A 9,182-nucleotide genomic window follows, 5' to 3' on the forward strand; every position below is an offset into this window, starting at 1 on the left:
TTATTTTGGAGGAGGTGGAGGGCTGTTTGGAGGATTTAGTTGAATGGTTTTATTTGCTTGAGGCGGCGGGAATCTCATCCCTTTAATTTTTTGTATTTATGTTTAGTGGATTAGGTTGTTAATTGTTATCTAGATATGTTGCTGGTAGTTTTTTGGGTTGGCTGCTACACTTCTGGGACATCTTTTGGCCAGTATTTTAGGCCACAATTGTTATTTCTCTATTTGTTGCTACTTGGTGCCTCTCGGGTCTATATTTCTCTATTTTTCCAATGCATTTTATGTTTTGGGTGTTATCTGCTCGATATTGGAGGAGGTGAAGGGATGTTTGGAGGATGTTGTGTAGTGGTGTTATTTGTTGGAAATGGCTACTGCAATTTTAGGACTTTTGGTGTTGTTATGCCCCCGGTTGTTGTGATGATCCTTATTGTTTTTTTATTTTTTTGGGCTCTTCGTTTGACTAAGTTGTTCCATGTTCTGCCCGGTAACTGTTCGGATTCATCATCTTTGGAAAATTTATGGTATTTTTAATTTTTGTAATAGGTTTCGTCACTCAGAGGCTGCAGTATTCACCTTCATTAGTACTGGAAGTATTCCCGACATTTGGTTTGCTACCTTATCTATTTTTGTTAATCACAACTGTTTACTTTTATATCTTTTTCATTGTTGTTTCCATCCTGCTTGCGACTTTATCCCCTTGTGTTGGAAACTCTTTATTTAGCAGAATTGGAGGCTGGATGACAGTCTTGGTGTTTTGTGCAGGAACATCTTGCGTTCAAGGATTTTTTGTATGTGTGGGTTAGCCTACAATTTTTTGTAAGAAGATGGTGCTGATTGGTTTATTTTTATTCTTCCTTTTTGGGTGCTGACTACTTGCAGCCCTAGAATATGTTTAGGGATTTTTGTAATTCTTAGTATAAGGAACCATCGGCTCTTAGGTCTCCTTTTGCTTTATTTTGTATCTCCTTTGAGCATTAGTGAGCTGAAGGTTCCTTTTAAGGACCTTGTAATCCTGTTTTATATTAACGTGTAGGCCCCTCCGTGGGTTTTCCAAAAAAAAAAAAAATCTCAACGAAAATATGGGTTTGCTTAGGATAGTTTTCTTACTACTTTACATTTCAAGTAATAATAATAATTTCATTTTGTTAGTGCTTTCTTACTACTTTATCACTATTTTTCAAAAAGATCAATAGTGAAAAACTAATTATTACAATCAAAATAGCTTAACTTACTTCCCTCATAACAACTTAACAACCAACTTTACGAAAGACTAGCCCTCCCAAACAAGCCCTAAACCAAGCATCTCAATCAAATTCAAATCAATCATTAATTAAAATGTAACCCAATATCAAAAGGGTGTAATATCCCTCACACCACTCGCTCCACTCTTCAATAATCTCGGAGCCGCCGCCACCAATGATCTTTGAACGGAACAAAAACTTATTCGGAGATTTGCTCAGATCCCAATAAAAGTCAACCGCCACCCCATCAATATAGAATTCAACATTCCATCGAACATTTTCTCTTCGTATGACCACCTCGTAAAATATTTCACCATCCATAAAAAACCTCATTGTCCATCCTCCTCCTTCATTGTCCTCCACGCCTATCTGAACATTGTGTTGCTTACCATCAGCAGAAAAACGAGCGTTAGGGGCTGTGAACAGGCCGCCAAACCTTGTTGTACTGATTACTTGATCACTTTTCTCCTCGGTGTTGGATTGCTTATTGCATATTTGAGAATCCTCCACTTCGGTTTTGGGAAAGATTTTGAAAGAACTTCTCATGATTTGGTTGAGAAAGAGAGAGAGACAGAGAGAGAGAGATAGCTCTTACGTGCTATAAGAAAAACTTACATTAATATATAGAGCATGAACCTACGTGAGCATTTAGTAACCATAAAAATACGTGAGATTTTATATGGTAGATACTAACAATAAATTTTTATTCAGTTATTGTGCTATTAATTTATATAAGGGAAAAGATCAATGCTGTATAAATATATTATAGGCACTGGATGGATACTGTATACGTGGGTTAATTGGTTAATATCTGCTTTTAAATATGACAAATAATATAATTAGAAGAAAATTAATCATTGCCCTGTGAGGACTTTAGGATTCATGTATACATTAAGTGCCCATAAATAAAATCTAAATTTTTTGAAATAATATTTTAAAAATATTAACTCTAATTATTTATTTTAAGTTAATTTTATAATAAGATTAAATCACGAAATTAATTTATCATTAAAAGCAAATACAACGGTGAACATATAAATGAAATGTAAAATTTTTTAAAGAAATAATAATTATTTACATTGTAGGATGATTTTAATTTATATAAAGAAAAATAGCATTATAAAAATTAATGTTTATTCATGCATGTTATTTTCGCTCTACGAGCACAAGGCTAGAGTTAAATTAACTCAAAATGATTCATATTAATTATATATAATAGCTATAATAAGTTAAATAAATTACAAGAAACAAAAAAGAGCAAATGTATCAATGATAAATTTATAGCAAAAAAAAAAAAAAAACATAGAAAATAATGTGCACTTGAAAATCATTACAATGTTAAAAAAAATTACATCAAATTTAAAGGCATTATCTTAAAAGTTCACCTTAAAATTAGATACTTATAAATTGACCATCATGTTTTGCAAATATTTTAAAAATATATTAAATTTGATATAAATTGACAAACCAAATTAGTTATATTAGATTGTGAATCGTTGAATTTGAATGAATTCCAATAAATTTTTAAAATTAGTTATATGTTTCCAAATATATTTGATAATGAATGTGCAAATTATTTGTGGATAATGAAAATATTTGCTAAACTGTAAAAAAAAAAAAGCTTACTAACTTTTTTACTCTGCTAAACTTTTATTTAATAAAGACATTTTGTCATCATATTAAAGGTAAATTCACTTCTAATTTGGTAAATACTTCTTCCTAACCCATATTTCTTTACAAAAAAATTGTGTAAGGATATCACAACTAAAAAATTATCAAGATGAACTCATTTTTTTTAAGGGGAAACACCAAAGGGGCTTACGTGTTAATTGAGAAAAGGATTACAAGGTCCTTAAAGATAACTTTCAGCTCGCTACTACTAAGAAGAGCTATAAAACAATTCAAAAGTAAACCTATGAGCTGATGGTTCCCTGTACTACAGAAAATAGAATACCCTAATAACATTCTTGGCCTGCAAGAACTAGGACCCAAAAACGGAAGAAAAGGAAAGTACTTTTGGCACCATCTTCATACAAAAACCTATCTACACTCCAAATTCTTGATCTCTTTAACCTGCAAGAGAATCAGACTGCAAAACAAACAAGAATATGTAAGAAATATGCAGTTTTATAAAAAATCAAATTTAAACACAAAAGGATACGTGTTGAAATAACCTTGCAGAATAGTACCACCAATCTGAAATGGACAACCATTAAAGTTCTTGCAACGACCAAAAAATTTTAGTAAACCAAGAGCAAAGATACCCCAAAATACAACCACATCTGATATAGTTAAAGATAATAAAAAAAGCAATGTTCATAATATTAGAAAAGGGGAGCGGGTAAGCCAAAAGATCTAAGCCATTGGTACGAGGATAACCCGTTTGAGTAGTACCAGCACCACTATAATATAACCCCAAATGCAACTCACAACAAATCCCAGGAACCACCAGTTAATAGAACCATAGGAAAATAACATTCGAATACTTAACACCCGAAATCCTACAAAAAATGATAGTATAATCCCTGCAAACCCGGTTCCAAACCCAATTAAGAAAGCTCATTAAAACAAATGAGTAACAACCCAACCCAAGACTAGTAGAACACACAAAAATCTCTACAGGAAAAAGGAAAAAATTAACAGAAGCCAGATCATAATAGCATCATGGATCCCTTAGAATACAACCATTGCCGATACAGCTAATAATAATCAGCAAACCAGTGTTCATAGCATAAGAAAAGTAAGATGTGTAAGCCAGAAGATTGAAATCATAAGTAGGGGTATAACTTAGGTGTGTAGTACTAGTACCATCATGATATAACCCCAAATTTCACTCACATCTAATCCCTAGAACTACCAGCCAATAGCAGCACAAGATATCAGCCTTCAAATATACAATGAATTTTGTTAACGCATGATACTTAACACCATAAATGGAAGTAAAAGCCCAGCAGTCCTAGCTCGAAAGCCAATTAAGCATACTCATCAAAACAGTAGAGCCAAAAACAACAGTAGAAAAAGGAAAGCAAAACCAATCCAAGAGAACTAATAAAAACAAATGTAAGGTAGACCCATCCGGTCTATTCTAGCCAATCCTTTGGTCTCTTTAGGAAGAATATGATCATAGTATTCAATAAAATTATCTAAATTGCAACTCAAGTTAGCTTAAGAATCGGCAAAAAATTCCCCTCCATCTAGATATGAGAAATTTTATAAGTAATGAGAGATAGCCAGTACTTAATATCTTTGAGCTGATAGAAATTAACTGGATTGGAATAGGTGTTACCATTGACATAATGGATAAGGAGCAAAGCATCAACTTCAATCCATAAATTAGTGATGCTAAGAGAATTGCTTAATTGAATCCCAAATAAGAGGCATTCAAGTTCAGCTTGAATCACAGTAGTAGTATTAGAGGGACCCACAAAAGCCACAATCACAACAACATTAGAATCTCGGATAGTACCACCACAACCAGCACTAGAATTATTCCTGGCACCATCAGTACTAAATTTAAAACATCCCACCTCAGGTTTTCTCCAGTAAATAATCCTGTCAATACAACCAGTAGTAGCGGAAATAAAATTCAACCCAAACTCACAAGCCAAATGAGGATAACCTTTAAAAGCTTAGCAACAAGAAGTTGATAAATTTTATTCTTCACTTTTGAAATAACATTAATAGCATCCATTTAATATTCTCATATTTAGAATCATTCTTACTACTCCAAATAAACCAACAAATAATGACAGGAAGAATATTATGAATATGACCTTTAATAGGAGTAAACCACTCATTGAAAAGATCAGCAATAGAGTTAAACCGAATAGTAGAAAGCACGTTAAACATATTCACTACAGGAAAACATGGTATTACCGCCAGACAATATCTGCCGGTAACACATAAAATCCGACGGAAGGCCTTGGTTTCTAGCACATTTCCGTCGGATTTTAGTACGCTAGTTTGGTGCACGTCGAAAAATGTCTTCCAACGTTTGTAAGACACCGAAAACCTTTTCGATGCACTCTTCGATGCTTAATTGGCACAAAATATGTTAGCCAAAACGTCATTTCCTAACCAATTTTTCCGGCGAGATATACGCAGGAATTTTATGATGTATATATCTGACGGCAAATATCGGTAGATAAAATGCCTTAGATTCGCCGTAACTAAAGCAACGGTTTGTTTCTGGCACTATTGGTACGTCAAAAAATGCCGGCGGATAAGACGCAGTAAGGTGCGTCATAAATAAAGCTATGACTTGCTTCTAGCGCATTTACCGTAGCCCGTTTCCGACGAAAAAAAAATGCCGGCATGATTGTACTGATTCATTGTATCATCGGTTCCGTCGCATTTCTGATGCCAAATTCACCGGAAACCTGTAGCAATAATAAAAAAAAATGCCTTCCCAGCTAATAATCGGATTTCCACACCTGCAAACATATACAAATTCATACAATAACAGTTCCACAACACAGATATACACATCACAGATGTCAAGAACTTCAACATATACTCAAAAACATGAGTGGAATGTGACTATGAAATTCCACAGGGGTAGGTTCTCTACCCAGCATCTCTTTCTATTAGAATTAAGAGAATTCTATTAATATTTGAATTAAAGAAAAATTTAAAAAAATATTTAAAATTCATTACCAAACGTCGCATGTGCTTAGTATGTGGAACGGAGCCGCCGGTATGAAGGGAACTACCCAAGCCCCCAACATCAAAAGCTCTGTTCTGTCGATTTTGATCCCTCCTCCTGCTATACTCTACGCTGCCCCAAGCAGTGTTTAACTCAGCCCATATATTATCTCCAATCCACAATGGTCCCTTACCGGACTTTCTAATGTCTGTGAACATGTCACGCATCCAACTTTTTTGATTTCTAATATCCATAACCTAAATATAAGAGCAAATATTTAATGGATTTTCGCTTGAGTATATCTAAAACTGAATATATGGAGATATTAACATTAGAATTCAAGTGATTGTGAAATAGGTGGAGAAGTGTATAAAGAATATCATCAGCAAAAAAACATACGGTGGTAACTGTGCTGGACCTTTTGTAAATGTCTAGTGAGAACATCTATGAATAAAGTAAAAAAGATATGGACTTAAGGCTTATCCTTGATGCAATCCAACTGAATAAGAAATTACTTTGTCAAACTACCTTGTGTTTTAACACAGGTAAAAGCTAAAAGTCGTAGGTGATTCAATGCAAGGAAGTCATTAAGGTGATTGTAGAAAATTATGATCAATTTGTATCCTATCTCAAAGGGTCAAGCCACTCATCCACCTAAGCATCTAATCTCTGCAATACTTAACTTAGTATTATGCTTCTCTTTTTATGGCCAACATTCGTCACATTAAAGCATTGCAAGTCTCACCACCATCTTATAGAATTTTCACTTATGTTTGAGGGGGGTTTTTCTATCACACAGTAAGCCCGATGCATTCCTCCACTTCAACCATCAAACTTGAATTTTGCTGATAATATCCCCTTCAATTTCACCATCATTCTAAACAATATATCCAAGATATATAAATTGTCTACTCTTATTATTGACTTGATCGCCAAAAGTTACAATCTCATCTTTAGGTCTATTGCTACTAAAATTATACTCCATATATTTAGTTTTAGATCTACTCAAGCGAAAACCTTTAGACTCTAAAGTTGACCTCCATAATTCAAGTTTACCTTAAACTCCCTCTCTAATCTTATCAACAAGAAGAATATCATCAGCAAAAAGAATACATAAAGGTACATCCTCTTGCAAATGCCTATTGAGAATGTCCATGACTAAAGCAAAAAGATATGGACTTGAGGCAGATCCTTGATGTAATCCAGACAAAATAGGAAAATACTTGGTCAAACCACCTTTCGTTTGAACACAAGTAATAGCTCATGCATATATATATCTTTAATGTTTTGAATACAAACATTATTAACTCTTTTTTTCAAGAACTCCCCATAGCACTTCTCTTGAAACTTTATCATATGCTTTCTCTAAATCAATAAATATCAAATGCATATCCTCTTATTCTCTATATTTCTCCATCAAACCTCTCAATAAATGTATAACTTCCATAGTAGACCTACCCGGCATGAATCCAATTTGATTTTGAAAAGTTTAGAAAAAAAAAAACATTGAATATAAGCGTTATTAAATATATATTTTTGCAAGAACTCTCAATAGAACTCCTCTTGAAAGTTTATCATATGCTTTATCTAAATAAACAAAAATCATATGTAGATCCTCCTTACTCTCTATATTTCTCCATCAAACCTCTCAAAAAATGTATGGCTTCCATAATAGACCTACCCGGTATGAATCCAAATTGATTTTGAAAAAATTTTCAACATAAAAACATCTAAAATATGCATCCTATATCAAATGTCTAAAAAGAAATTACATGAATTAAAAAAAAAAACTTACAATCGACGGGAGGCGAAAACTAACGGTCGAAAATAAAGCTTTCGCCGGCGACGAAGGCTGTGATCGTCGGTGACGTCCGGTGAATGTCAACAAAGCTCGGCGACGTCGATCTACGATTAGCGATGCTAGGAAATGAGGGAGACATCGGAGATGCGAGAGAAATGAATGAATGAAATGAGCAGCCAGACGGGCTCGGGTTCGGAAATAGGGCTTTTGCCGGTAGATTTTCCAGCGTCTGAGATGCCGGAATGTTGTCTGGTGCGTTTTAAACCTGTTACAAGTCATTGAGTTTAAAATATCCGTCGTATTTTCCATCGGTAAGTTCGCCAGACATTTTCCGCCGTAAAGTGCGCTGGTACCAATTAAATGCTTGTATATTCCGACGTTGCTACTGGCGCATTGGACGTCAAAAATTTTCCATCGCACTATGCGCCGAAAAAAATGCCATCATAATTCCTTCGCAATATGCGCCGGTACAAACGCCGTATTCACCGACGCAAAATATTTCGCGGAAAAGTCCGACGGTATTCGCGTATTTTCCCGTAGAGATTCTCAAAATGAATCAAAACTTTTATAGCAATAGGGCCCTGAATAAACACATGATTCATATTCTCAATGAAATAGCAGCATTGGCATTTAGAAATAATATATAAACCTTTCCTAGCAAGAATAGAATCCAAAGGAAAATAATTATGCAAAATCCTCCAAATAAGAAAGGAACAAGAAGGAGGGATACTCGTATGCCAAAAAGCTACATTAAGAGAATTCCTAGGAAGAATTTTTCTAATAGTATTCCAAACTTGTTTAGTATTAAATTTCCCATCATTAGAGTGGTTGAACAAGATGCAGTCTTCACTCTCCACATGATTGAAATCTTGAGAATAAACTTGGTAATAAATTCAGACATAAAATTGAAAAGTAAATCAATGTTTCGACCCTCATTACAAATAAAATCCTTAACTTTACAAATAGAGGTGGAATGGGTGTATAAAATATTATCAATAGAAAAATTACCCAACCATTTATTCAATAGAACTCCTCTTGAAACTTTATCATATGCTTTATCTAAATAAACAAAAATCATATGTAGAGATCCTCCTTACTCTCTATATTTCTCCATCAAACCTCTCAAAAAATGTATGGCTTCCATAATAGACCTACCCGGTATGAATCCAAATTGATTTTGAAAAGTTTTTCAACATAAAAACATCTACAATATGCATCCTATATCAAATGTCTAAAAAGAAATTACATGAATTAAAAAAAACTTACAATCGATGGGAGGCGAAAACTCACGGTCGAAAATAAAGCTTTCGCCGGCGACGAAGGCTGAGATCATCGGTGACGTCCGGTGAACGTCAACAAAACTTGGCGATGTCGATCTACGGTGAGCGATGCTAGGCGATGAGGGAGACACCGGAGATGCGAGAGAAATGAATGAATGAAATGAGCAGCCAGACGGGCTCGGGTTCAGAAATAAGGCTTTTGCAGGTAGATTTTCCAG

The sequence above is a fragment of the Dendrobium catenatum genome, unplaced genomic scaffold (assembly GCF_001605985.2).
Source record: "Dendrobium catenatum unplaced genomic scaffold, ASM160598v2 fragScaff_scaffold_384, whole genome shotgun sequence".
Taxonomy (NCBI): domain Eukaryota; kingdom Viridiplantae; phylum Streptophyta; class Magnoliopsida; order Asparagales; family Orchidaceae; genus Dendrobium; species Dendrobium catenatum.